Here is a 14,736-nt window from a genome sequence, read left to right as displayed (position 1 = left end):
TATAAGTGATTGCCAAAATAACTAATAAAAGCAGTCATGAAATCACTGTCAAATATTTGTTGAAGGCATTAATTCATTCACTTAACATACATATATAAATATGTATACATATACACACATATGTAGCCTACGTATACATATATATACATATACATATGTATATACATATATGTAGCCTACTGTGTGCCAGGAAGCATCAGAGCAGTGAATAAAACAACTCCTTGCTTACAAAGAGATGCCAGAGACTGGATATGAACAAACTTAAGCCTGATCTTTAAAAAAAAAAAAAAAGAAGTAGGGGGTGATTGGGAATATACTGCTGAAACTGCAGGCCAGAAGAGTTTATATCAGTCATTAGCCAAATTTAGCCAAATGTTAGGATTCGTATTTTTTTACTTTTAGAAGCAATAAGATGGATGCATTTAGAACAAGTTATGCCAACCAGAACTTACCTTCTTTTCTTTGGGAGTTATTAACTGGATGGACAGGTAGAACACTGTCATTGTGTTTCTTATGCTGCCAGGGTTGGCATTGGTTGATACCACAGTTGAGGTGGTTTTATAGCTTATTTAATTGATTCTACCTTTAAAAAAAAAAAGTGGTACTGGATGAGTTACCCCAACCTGTAGCCACCTGACAATGGTTTTAACCTTGTCTGGTGCCATTTTATTACAGCAGAGAAAAAGAGAGTTCACACATATAAGCAAGAATAAGCAGTCTAAATGGCAGAATTATTAGCCAGGTGTGGTGGTGTGTACCTGTATTCCCAGCTACTTGGGAGGCCAAAGTGGGAGGATTGCTTGAGCCTAGGAATTCGAGGCTACAGTGAGCCTGTAATGGCATGACTGCACTCCAACCTGGGCAACAGAGTGAGACCCCATCTCTTGAAATAAATAATAAATGGCAGAATTTGGGGATTAAAAAATAAGTTTAAAATAAATGATGAAATTTAATAGGGATTTAGGTGACGATTACACAACCCTGTGAATATACTAAAAAACTTTAAGTGGGTTCAGGTATCACAATAAAGCTATTAAAAATGTAACAGGAATATGTGTAAGGCTCTATATTATAGTATAGTTGTCAATTATCGCAATATAGTTAATCTTTATATTAACTTTTTTCTTGATGCTATGATTGCAAAAGTATGAAATAATTTGGAAAATATCAAGTGAAAACATCACAATAGTTTGATTATAACCATTTGAAAATAAATACACAGATCAGAAGGAAAAACATTTTTTAAAAAATCATTTAAAGATGCATTAATGAGTTAGACCTGGCTTTGTGAACAGTACCTGAGAAAAAGAGTCAAATATTTCAGGTGTCATAATTTGACTATAAAGCTAGTGCAATCTTCATTTATACCAGGAATGCGAGACTCAATTTCATTTTAATCATAGTAGGTTCCTGAAGGAGAGTCCTGAATCCAGTAGGGGGGAAAAATGCTGTGATTGATTAGTGGTGTCTACCATGAGTATGGGAAAGTGGTAAGGATAACCAGGTATTTGCTAACCTTTGGCAGAACTGACCAGACTATAACTGGATTATGATGCCCAGCCTGGCATATAATGAACACTCAATAAATACCTTTCAACTGAAAATTCGAACTATCACACTTCAAGAGAGACATTGACATATTAGAGAGTTTACAGAGACGGAGTGCCAAAATAATGAACAAAGGTGGTTGAAGAAATTGAGAAGACAGTATATGATATGGAGAAGAGAACGGGTTTGTGTGTGTGTTTGGGGATTGGGGAGGGGAGTTACATTGATACCAATGCTCAAAAATACAAAGAGGGAGAGAGTAATCTTTATGATTAAGAATACAGGACAGACAGGTAGAAGTCAGAGGAAAACATTAGTTTATATAAGAAAGCACTTAATAATTGGAGTGGTTCAACATTTATGTAAATTATTCACATGTAATGGTGAGCATGCTTTTGGCAGTGTAATCATAGCTAACACTTATTGATTGCTTACGGATGCCCGGCACTACTTCTATGTGTTTTATATGTATTAACCCTTTTAATCAACGTAACAACCTACTAGGTAGGTTACCATTATTATTCTCATTTAGAAATGAAGATCAGAAAGGTTAAGTTCTTTGCCTATGGTTATTTAAATCTTGAGAACTGAAATTTGACCACAGACAGTCTGTACTCTTGACCACTGTACTATATTATACCAGGAGTCCTCAAGTCCCAGGCTGAGGACTGGTACGGGTCTGTGGCCTGTTAGGAAATGGGTGGCACCGCAAGAGGTGAGCGGCGGGTGAGCAAACATTACTGCCTGAGCTCCGCCTCCTGTCAGATCAGCAGCAGTATTAGATTCTCATAGGAGCATAAATCCTATTATGAACTGCACGTGCAAGGGATCTAGGTTGTGCACTTCTCATGAGAATCTAATGACTGATGATCTGAGGTGGAGCAGTTTCATCCCAAAACCATTCCCACCCCTAGTCCATGGAAAAATTGTCTTCCATGAAACTGGTCCCTGGGGCCAAAAAGGCTGGGGACTGCTGTATTATACTATGTCTACCAAGGGCAGAATACCCAACTAAAACTGACTGAAAGCTTAGGGATGTTAATTGCCTCTCTTAACTCAATGACTGGAGGTTGGTGGTTCTAGGGTTGTCCATGTGTCAACATAAATAACAGAGAAATGTTTTCTAAAAGAAGGTGATATTTATTCAGGAATAGGGCATTGCAATGGGAATACACATGCCATAGTAAACCGTGTGTGTATTAGGGAAGATACAAGAAGACAAAGGTTTTTTAAGGACAAACAAGGAATATTACATAATCGTTTTGAAATACTTATCCTTGGCTACAAGGATCAATAACAAGGGTGACACCAGTCTGAGGCTAGACAAGCAGTTTCTGGGCACATGTCCTTGTGGAAGGATTTTTTATGTAAAATTGTGATGGCCTTTGTACAAAGTTGCGGGTTTTGCAGTCTTCTGTGATAGTTTTTGTTATCAGGCATTTATGCATGAGACTCATTATCTTCCTGGCTTTCCCAGCTCTATTTGTCAGAGGCTTTTTGTGGTTTGTTTGTTTTTTGTTTATCTTTTTGTTTTTTGAAACAGGGTTTTGCTCTTGTTGCCCAGGCTGGAGTGCAGTGGTGCAATCTTGACTACTCAGCGCCCTGAGTAGCTGGGAAACCACCACACCTGGCTAAGTTTTTCTTTATCTTTTTTTTTTTTTTTTTTTTTGAGACGGAGTTTCACTCTCACTCTTGTTGCTAGGCTGGAGTGCAATGGCAGCGCAATCTCAGCTCACCACAACCTTCCCCTACCGGGTTCAAGCAATTCTCCTGCCTCAGCCTCCCTAGTAGCGGGGATTACAGGCATGTGCCACCACACCCAGCTAATTTTGTATTTTTAGTAGAGACAGAGTTTCTCCATGTTGGTCAGGCTGGTCTCAAACTCCCAACCTCAGATGATCCACCTGCCTCGGCCTCCCAAAGTGCTGGGATTACAGGCCTGAGCCACCTTGCCCGGCCTGTTTTTTGTTTTTAACACAAGTGACTCCATTTTGATTCTGGCAAATTTCACACATGGCTCAATGATCTTATCAAGAATTTAGGGTTTTTCCATCTTTCCAGTCCATTGTCTTTATGTTATTGTTGAACGTGTCATCCATAATGGTTGTAAGGTGCCTATAGAAGTTGTAAGAATCACATCCTCACACAAGGTCCAAAGGCAAGAAGGAAGATAATATTCTCTTTCACTCTTGCTCTTTCTCAAGTTTGAAGTTTTTGCAGAAGCCCCACCCTCCTGAAGAATTCCTTTTAGGTACCATTGGCCTGAATTTAATCACATGTTCATGCACTAGTCAAAAGAGAGGCTGACAAAGTAAATATGTAGCATTTTTAGACTCCAAGAAGTAAGGTGGGCTTTGCCACCAAGGAATAGGGTAGGGGCAAGGCTACTTGACAGGCAGCTACCAGTGTCTGCCACATCATGCCTGGAACTTTTCAAAGACTTGATTAATATCTGTTAATGATGTGGTAGAAAGAACTTCTGTTGGAGGGGGACGGGCAGGAAGCTTGAAATCTTAAGAATTCAGGACAAACAGATAGAAATCAGAGGAAAATATTAGTTTACATAAGAAAGCATGCTGAGCGCAGTGGTTCACGCCTGTAATCCCAGCACTTTGGGAAGCCGAGGCAGGTGGGTCACCTGAGGTCAGGAGTTCAAGACCAGCCTGACCAACATGGTGAAATCCCATCTCTACTGAAAATATAAAAATTAGCCTGGTGTGGTGGCATGTGCCTGTACTGTAATCCCAGCTACTCGGGAGGCTGAGGCAGGAGAATCGCTTGAACCTGGGAGGCAGAGGCTGCAGTGAGCTGAGATCCCACCGCTGCACTCCAGCCTGGGCAACAAAGTGAAACTCTGTCTCAAAAAAGAAAAGAAAAAAGAACAGGAAAGGAAAGGAAAGGAAAGGAAAGGAAAGGAAAGGAAAGGAAAGGAAAGGAAAGGAAAGGGGGAAGGGGGAAGGGGGAAGGAAAGGGGAAAGGGATGGGGAAGGGAAAAAGAAAGCACTTAAAATTACTGTGCTGACCAAGCTGGGGTGGGAGTGAGGGGGACCCCTAGAAAAGGACATACAAGAACGCCACAGACACCTCTGTTCTTGCCCAGAGTCCAGCATTTTTTGGATGGATATATACTCCAAGATCCTTTTTGCTTTAATATTCTGTGATTCTCCTCAGTAAGTAATTTTTTTTTTTTTGAGACAGAGTCTCGCTCTCTTGCCCAGGCTGGAGTGTGGCAGCACAATGGACTCACTGCAACCGCACTGTGCCTCCTGGGTTCAAGCAGTTTTCCTGTCTCAGCTTCCCGAGTAGCTGGAACTACATGTGTGCACCACCACGCCTGGCTAATTTTTGTATTTTTAGTAGAGATGGGGTTTTACCATATTGGTCAAGCTCGTCTGAAACTCCTGACCTCAGGTGATTCACCCACGTCAGCCTCCCAAAGTGCTGGGATTACAGGCATGAGCCATCATACCCATCTAAGTAATTTCTTTTCACTGATATTGAGATACCCCCAAAGTACTGAGGAGAATATGGTTCTTTGTGTCTTCAAAGGTAAAAGAAGTAAAGATGCAATTTGGTGTGATGGTGAACGTTATAAACGATTGTTTAGAGGACCTTGATTCCAGTCTTCCTGACTCTGCCTCTAAAGAATGGTGTGAACTTTGGGTCCCAGTTTCCTTGTTTATAATCCTAAGCATTTTAGATTCCACTGAGTGTGTATACAGGCAGAGAAACAAAATCAATGGATGAATATGGTTTTTTTTCTTTTTTGTTTGTTTGTTTTTTTGATAGAGCCTCACTCTGATGCCCAGGCTGGAGTGGCACAATCTCTGCTCACTGCAACCTCCACCTCCTGGGTTCAAGTGATTCTCCTGCCTCAGCCTCTTGAGTAGCTGGGATTACAGGCACCCGCCACCACGCCCGGCTAATTTTTGTATTTTGAGTAGAGATGGGGTTTCACCATGTTGACCAGGCTGGTCTGGAACTCCTGACCTCAAGTGATCCTCCCACCTCAGCCTTCCAAAGTGCTGGGATTACAGGTGTGAGACACCATGCCCAGCCTGAATATGTTGCTCTTTCTAAAAAAAAAAAAAAAGATGCCATTTCTGATTCACCAGCAATAGAATTTTTTATCATAAGCATTATTTTTCTTACAATAATGAAGATTTGGGATGGACCATTTAAAAACTACCTTCTGATGATTCTGATAACTAATAGACACTCATTGTTAAGTAGCTGAATCTGATCGTGCGTAAGGATGTAGTTTGAGGCTGAGAAGTAATAGATGAATTTTCTGCTCTGTCAAACATTTGATGGGTTTCTAGTCAAACGTATTATCTTCTCAGGTAATTGGAACACTTTTTAACAGCTTATTGAGGTACATTTGACATACCATAAAATTCCCTCGTTGTAAGTGTACAATTCAACGCTTTCTAGTAGAGTTATGCATTTGTAGGACCATCACCACGATCCAGTTCTAAAACATTTCCATTACCCACAAAAGCTCCCTCTTGCCCTTTGCAGTCAATTTCCTCTCCCAGCCCAGCCAACTACTTATGTTTTCTTGTCTTTATAGACTGGCCTGTCCTGGACATTCCTGGACATTCACATACATGGAATTGTGCAATACTTAGTCTTTCATGTCTGGTTTCTTTTACTTAGCATACTTTTGAGGTTCCTTCATGTTCTAGCATGTATCAGAGGCCAATTTCTCTTCATTGTTGGATGGTACTCCATTGTACAGATACATCACATTTTGTTATCCATTCAGTGGTTGATGGGTATTTGGGTTGCTTCTAGTTTTAGCTACTATGAATAACACTACTATGAAGGTTTGTGTATGTCTATATGTAGACAAATATTTTCATTTCTTTTAGTTAGATACTAGAAGTGGAAATGTTGGGTTGAATGGTAACTCTATGTTTAACCTTTTAAGACATTCTCAGACTGTTTTCCAAAGCAATTGTACTGTTTTACATTCTCACTTGCAATGTATGAGAGTCGCAGTTTCTCCATATCTTTGCCACACCTGCTGTTGTCAGTGTCTTTCTGACTAGAGCCTTTACGGTGGGTATGTGGTGGTATCGCTGCACTTTTAATTTGCATTTCCCTGATGACAACTGATGTTGAGCATCTTTTCATGGTGCTTATTAGTCATGCAAGTATCTTCTTTGGTGAAATGTCTATTCAAATCTTTTGCCCATTTTTAATGAGTTTTTCATCTTATTAATGGATTATAATGGTTCTTTATATATTCTGAATACTAGATCCTTATCGGATATTTGATTTACAAATACTGTCTCCTGTTCTGTGACTTTAAATTTCTACTCAGTGTTTTTGAGTACGTTTCTGTTTTGTTTTTTAGAGATAGGATCTCACTATTTTGCCCAGGCTCGCCTAAGGAGGCAGAGGTGGTAGGATGGCTTAAGGTAAGAGTTCAAGGACACCTCGGGCAAAATATCGGTGCATGGCTATTGACTATTGTCACATGCCACCACCCTAAGCTGTACTTAGTGTTTTTTGAAGAACAAAAGTTTTGAATTTTGATGAAGTTGAATTTATCAATTTTTCCTTTATAGGTCATCTAAGAAATCTTTGCCTAATCCAAGGTTACAAAGATTTTCTTTTCTTTTCTTTTTTTTAAAAGAAGTGTTAATGTTTTAGCTCTTACATCTAGGTCTGTGATGCATTTTGAGTTAATTTTTGTGTATGGAGTAAAATAAGGGTTTAAATTCTTTTTTTTTGTATATGTGTATCTAATTATCCTAGCATCGTTTGTTAAAAAGGTTATACTTTGTCCACTCATTTGCCTTGGTATCTTTGTCAAATAGCTTTTGACTATGAATGTAATGATTTATTTCTGAACTCTTAATTATGTTCCACAGAGTGACTTGTCTATCTTGATTAATATCTGCCTTGATTAATATGATCTTATAGTAAGTTGTGAAATCAGGTAATGCAACTTCTTCAACTTTGTTTTTCTTTTTAAAAGTGTTTTGGCTATTCTAAGTCCTTTGCATTTTTATATACATTTTTGGATCAGCAGACAGGGTTGTTAATTTCAACCCCCACCCCAAAAAAAACCTTTTGGGATTTTAATAGAGATTGGGTTAAATTAGTATGTTAATTTGGGTAGAATTGCCATCTTAACAATATTGAGTCTCCCTGGCCATGAACATGGAGTGTCCTCCATTTATTTAGAGCTTTAAAACATTATTTCAGTAATATTTTGTAGTTTTCAGTATACAAGCCTTATACTTCTTTTGTTAAATTTATTTTTAGGTATTTTATTCTTTTTGATGCCATTGTGAATGAAATTGTTTTCTTCATTTCAATATCAGATTGCTCGTAGCTAGTATGTAAAATACAATTGATTTTTATATTCCTGCAACCTAGCTTAACCTTTATTTTATTCTAGTCATTTTGTTGTTGGTTCTTTAGGATTTTCTACATAAAGGATCACTCCAGTGTGTAGCTGCCTTCTTCTCAGTTTGAGTCTTAAAAAAAGGTCTCTTCTCAGTTTGGGTTTTTAAAAAATTCTTATTTTCCTGTGTTACCTGTCTTTCTAAGTATGACCCTATGTCTTTTTTTTTTTTTTTTTTTTTTTGAGTCAGAGTCTCACTCTGTCGCCCAGGCTGGAGTGCAATGGCGCGATCTCAGCTCACTGCAAGCTCCGCCTCCCGGGTTCACGTCATTCTCCTGCCTCAGCCTCCCGAGTAGCCGGGACTACAGGCGCCGCCACCTCGCCCGGCTAGTTTTTTTGTATTTTTTAGTAGAGACGGGGTTTCACCGTGTTAGCCAGGATGGTCTCGATCTCCTGACCTCGTGATCCGCCCGTCTTGGCCTCCCAAAGTGCTGGGATTACAGGCTTGAGCCACACGCCCGGCCATGACGCTATGTCTTGTAGCTGAGTGATCAGCCAGTGGCTGGTGAGATATTTTGCTCAAACACCTTGAGCCTGTAAGGTTTCCATGCTTTGCTGTGGATTTGTGTTTGGTTTGGAGAGTGCATTCCAAGTTTGGGAAGTTTTCAAGTCCGCCTTCACCTTTGCTTTCTCTTAGGCTCTCTCGGGTCTCTATGGCATGTGTACAGGCACCCAGACATCCGAGGATGAGAGCTTAGTGTCTGAGTTTTCAAGGGCTATCTCATTTCCAGGAGCTTCCTCACCTGAGAGCTGCAGTCTTCAGGAGCTGAAGGCTTTTCTTATTCACCGCTGGGCATAGATTTCCTGCCCTTCCCTCCAAATCAAGTCTACTTGATTTGCTACTGGCTTTCAAGGCCAGCTCCACCCTGGTAAAACTACTGTGCTGACCAAGCTGGGGGTGAGAGGGATCAAACGAACATGCAGGAATGCCACAGTCACCTTCGTTCTTGCCCAAAGCCCAGCATTTTTTGGGTGGATATATGCTCTTCAATTTGTTCTTTGCTTTTAATTGGTTTCCAGAACCCTAAAATGATGCTCTTTGACAATTTTGTCCAGTTTTATAATTATTTTTGGGAGAGATAATTTGTCAGTGTCCTTACTCTCCCATAGCTGGAAGTCCAGCACCATTTATTGCACACATTCTATATTCCAGGCACTGGTAATTCCAATAACAGCCCTATGAGGATCATAATGTTATCCTCTCTATTTTACAGATGAGAAAGCTGAGGCTTAGCAAGATGAGCCTTAGTAAGATGAAGTACTGTGCTTAAGGTCACCAGAATTCAAACCCCAGAAGGCTGACTGCAGAGCTAGTTTACTTGACTAGTATATCATATCTCCTGCACTCCTGTCTTTGGCCTGGTATTGAGTGATTATCTTCTCTAGCATTTGTTCTTTTTCTTAGACCATTTTAGGTTGACTTTGCCCCCATTTTTGTCACTCAGTGCAAAATGTCAGTCTTCAGATTTTTCACTGAAATGAAAATATCAGTCCTAATTCTTTGTCACTTGAACAAGTGGCAGTTTAAAACACTTAACAAAGAGTTTGAAATACGGTATTCATGGTTAGCAAGACAATTCCATGTGTCCAGTTAACTGGACCAATCTCCGTATTCCAGAGTAGAGCCAGAGCAGAAATCAGGGGCAAGCGTTCCCATGGTTAGATAACCAAAGCCTCTAGTCTCTTAAGACTGGTGAGATCTAACCTTTCATGGCTGAGTTCTTTCTTTGGTTCACTGTTCTATAGGATTTTAAATGGGATCGCTATTCAGAATGTCCACTGTCCCTCCTCCTGAGCTAACGGATTGAAGATTAAAATAGAGTTCTCTCCAATCACTAGCAACTGAGATAGAGACAGTGAAGCTTATCAAAGCTGACCATGTACAATGTCAAAAAACAAAAAGATGGCTGAGTGTAGTGGCTCATGCCTGTAATCCCATTGCTTTGGGAAGCCAAGGCAGGAGGACCACTTGAGGCCAGGAGTTCAAGACCAGCTTGGACAACATAGCAAGACCCTTGTCTCTAGAAATAAATTAAAATTAGCTGGGTGTGGTGGCATGTGCCTGTAATCGCAGCTACTGGGGAGACTGAGGTGGGAGGATCACTTGAGCCCAGGGGTTCGAGGTCACAGTGAGCTGTGATGGCACCACTGCACTCCAGCTTGGGTGACAGGACTGTCTCTAAAAACTTTTTTTAAAAAAGAGAGAACTTCTGGCGGATTCCTTCTCATTTTGGCCTTGAACACAATGAGAAAATTAATAAATGATGTTAAAAAGAAGGAAACAAGGCCAGGCCCAGTGGCTCACATCTGTAATCCCAGCGCTTTGGGAGGCCTAGGCAGAGAAATCACCTGAGGTCAGGAGGTCAAGACCAGCTGGCCAACATGGTGAAACCCCATCTCTACTAAAAAAAAATACAAAAATTAGCCAGGAATGGTGACATTCGCCTGTAATCCCAGCTACTCAGGAGACTGAGGCAAGAGAATTGCTTGAACCCAGGAGGTGGAGATTGCAGTGAGCCAAGACTGCACCACTGCACTTCAGTCTGAGCAATAGAGTAAGACTCTGTTTCAAAAAAATAAAATAAAATAAATAAAATAAAATAAAAAATAAAATGAAGGAAGCAAAAGAGCTATCCCCAGTCCAGCTTGGCAAATGAAGCCCTCAAGTAGTGATAACTGGCCAGGCAAAGAGGTATGGGAAGGCAGAGAAGAAGAGTAAGGTTAGGGGAGCAGGAAAGCCCTGCTCTCCAGCTTTTACTTGCAAGCTCCTGTGCCTTAAAACAATTTATATTCCCTGTGATCTGTAGTGGACATTTCAGACTGTTTCACCCAAGTGCCTTTCCAGTGTGCCTTCTTATATTTCAGAGGCTAGAGAGCTAAAAACTGCATTTTCCAGACTCCCTTCCAGCAAAGCTTCCTGATATAAATTCATTTCCATCACTTGTACATAATTGTATGAGCTTTGAAAGGGGGGCGTGAAATAGAGACCATCTTTCTGCCTTTTTGGCTGTTTTCTGCTGGCAAGCATGGTCATGGAGTTACAGGGTTTCTCTAAAGCAACATTCATTCCAGTGTCTTTCCCTCAGCCTCCTGGTTGTTGAGAGGGAGTCATGCACTATCAGATGCTGGACTCCACGTACGGTGCCCACTCACAAACTTTATAGATTTGGAGAGCAATTGTGGGAGTGACCATAGCAGTGGCAGATTCTGGATCCCTGGATTGCAGCTGCAATAGCATGCTCCTGAATTCAACAGGGCCAGTGGTGCTCCCAGAAGTCAGAGTTCCCTTAGCAGGTCAGTTCTACAGTGTTAGGGGAGTCAATCCTGAAGGGCCAGCCCCAAGCTTCATTCTCCAGCATTTCCAGTGGTTTTGTCAATATTATTAAATCCCTTTCTGCTTAAAATACCTGGAGTGGTTTCAGACTCCTGTATTGATATGCTGCATGCATACCAGTGTAGTACATGACATGATTCTAGATGAATCACAAATAGGTAATGTTTTTTCATTTTAATACATATTATAAAAGTTGCATATTTATATGTGTATATGTGTATGTATACATATATAATCAGAACATCAAGTTTGTGATTTCACAGGTGTTAAACCATTGGCTAAGTCTAAAATATCCTAAATAGGCTGGGTGTGGCTCACGCCTGTAATCTCAGCACTTTGGGAGGCTGAGGCAGGTGGATCACTTGAGTTCAAGAGTTGAAGACCAGCCTGGCCAACATGGTGAAACCCTATCTCTACTAAAAATACAAAAATTAGCTGACCGTGGTGGCAGGCACCTGTAATCCCAGCTACTTGGGAGGCTGAGGCAGGAGAGAATCCCTTGAACCTGGGAGGCAGGGGTTGCAGTGAGCCAAGATTGCAGCACTGTACTCCAGCCTGGGTGACAGAGCGAGACTCCATCTCAAAATAAATAAATAAATATCCTAAGTAAATAATATTCCTTAATAATGTGAGTATGGCAAAAATCACAGAAGTCATTCACAAACCCTGAAGATAGGATAGCTCTGCTCTAATGACAGGACTCTTGCTAAGTTGAAGGGGTAGACGATAGAGTGTATTCATGAAGGCAGGATACTGAAGCTCAGCACTCCCCAAATATTTTATGGTGTGAGTAAGTATTTCTGTCTGATACCTTTTTTTTTTTTTTTGAGATGGAGTCTCGCACTGTCGCCCAGGCTGGAGTGCAGTGGCGTGATCTCGGCTCACTGCAAGCTCCGCCTCCCGGGTTCACGCCATTCTCCTGCCTCAGCCTCCCGAGTAGCTGGGACTACAGGCGCCCACCATCACGCCCAGATAATTTTTTGTATTTTTTTAGTAGAGACAGGGTCTCACCATGTTAGCCAGGATGGTCTCGATCTCCTGACCTCGTGATCCACCTGCCTTGGCCTCCCAAAGTGCTGGGATTACAGGCGTGAGACGCGGTGCCCAGTCCTGTACAACATCTTAAGTGACTCAAGGAAAGAGATGAGGAAGGAAAGAGTACTTGCTTTTTTGGGTTACACAAAGGGCATTGAACAAGTTATCCCTACTGAATTCTCATAGCAACCTCTGATATCTGTATTTCTACCTTAGTTTTACAGATAGGAAAACTGAGGCCTCAAAGAGACCATTTAACTTGCTAAGTCACACAGCTACTAACTGTTCAAGTCAGGGTCTGAACCCAGCTTCATTGGATTTCAAAGCCTGTGCACCTTCAGTTCTCCTGCTTGCCTTCCATCTAAGGCCCAGCCCTACAGCCTTAGTCACTACCACTAGAAATACAAATTAAGCTTCCCTGCAGAGAAGAAAGAACTTAAATGATTTCTGTAATGTCCAGGGCCACAACAGGTCACCCAACTCTCTCATAAGCATGGTTCACCTTGAGGTTCAAGAATCTAGTTTGAATTTATAATTAGCATGACATTAACTATTGACAAGTACTTCCTCAACATTTTAAAACTTGCTTGGCAATTCCTTTGTCAATAATGTTTCCCCAGAAGCAAGGTCTGACATCTAGACATTTTAAAGTTAAAAATAGCACAATAAAAATGATACATAATGTGAAGAAATTACTGCACTTAGTTCCCATGGTAAAGTCAGTTTTCCTCCTGTTTCCTATAAGCAGTTCATTAACTGGGTAGTCACAAGAATATGTGGAAAAAGGAAAAGATAAACGTGAGAGAAGGCAGTGCATGTTCTCATTAAATTTCATCTTACTACATATACTCATATATCATTCACAAATATATTTTGAGCACCCACTACGTGGCACACACTATGCTGGGCTTACCTGGGTTGGGAGTGGGATTGGCAAATGATAGACATAAGACATAGACCATGTTCTCTAGATTTTTAAAAAATGACTTCAATTTTAAGATAAATCATCCATTTAAAAGCTGCTTTTTGGGGATATCAAGAGGCAGGCAGGAAGACCCAGTGCATTTAATATATGTTTCTCTTTTCGAAAGCATTTAAACATAAAAAAAGTGCATCTAAGAAATAAGGAAGCACTATAGGTAGTTATTTTTTTTAATAAAGCTCTTCCCAACCAATTTGTGTTCAGCATAGCTAGCAGTTTGCACTGTTTACAATGAAAGAAAAAATGTGTCGTATTCCTAAGGTACAGAGAAAGGGCTGAGGACATAGGAGAGATGACAAAACTAGTAGTAGATAATAAGAGGTACACTCAGTACAAGTGAAATATAGATCTTCCTCTATTGTCCCTCAGTTACTATCCTTGTAGAGTTATAAAACTGGAAATAAGAGGGCTTTGGCTGGATACAATGGCTAATGCCTGTAATTCCAGCTACTTGGGTGGCTGAGGTGGGAGGATTGCATGAGCCCCAGAGTTCAAGACCAGCCCGGAGTCTCGCACTGTGAGACCCCCATCTCAAAACAAAACAAAAAAAAGGCTGTGCACAGTGGCTCACGCCTATAATCCCAGCACTTTGGGAGGCCGAGGTGGGCAGACACCTGAGGTCAGGAGTTCAAGACCAGCCTGTCCAACATGGTGAAACCCTGTCTCTACTAAAAAATATAAAAATTATCTGGGCGTGGCCAGGCACGGTGGCTCACACCTGTAATCCCAGCACTTTGGGAGGCCGAGGTGGGGGGATCACGAGGTCAGGAGATCGAGACCGTCCTGGCTAACATGGTGAAACCCCGTCTCTACTAAAAATACAAAAACAAAATTAGCTGGGCATGGTGCTGCATGCCTGTAGTCCCAGCTACTCGGGAGGCTTGGAGAATTGCTGGAGCCCTGGAGACACAGGTTGCAGTGAGCTGAGATCGCACCACTGCACTCCAGCCTGGGTGACAGAGTAAGACTCCATCTCAAAAAAAAATACTACTCATCCATAAATCTACCACCATAAGAAATTTACAATTTAATGTCTCCATATATTCCTTCTAGTACTTGACCATTTGTGTAGAAAACTTCTGCTAGGTCAGCCATAATGGCAGAAGCAGATATCCAGCTTGGTTTTTTTTTGTTTGTTTGTTTTGTTTTTTTCCCCAAGACAGAATCTTGCTTTGTCGTCCAGGCTAGAGTGCAGTGGCGCGATTTCGGCTCACTGCAACATCCGCCTCCTGGGTTCAAGCGCTTCTTGTGCCTCAGCCTCCTGAATAGCTGGGATTACAGACGTGTACCACCATGCCCAGCTAAATTTTGTATTTTTTGTAGAAACAGGGTTTCACCATGTTGGTCAGGCTGGTCTTGAACTTCTGGCCTTATGTAATCCGACTGCATCGGCCTTCCAAAGTGCTGAGATTACAG

Source organism: Macaca mulatta, chromosome 5 (assembly GCF_049350105.2).
Source record: "Macaca mulatta isolate MMU2019108-1 chromosome 5, T2T-MMU8v2.0, whole genome shotgun sequence".
In the NCBI taxonomy this organism is placed as follows: domain Eukaryota; kingdom Metazoa; phylum Chordata; class Mammalia; order Primates; family Cercopithecidae; genus Macaca; species Macaca mulatta.
This window is presented reverse-complemented; position numbering follows the sequence as displayed.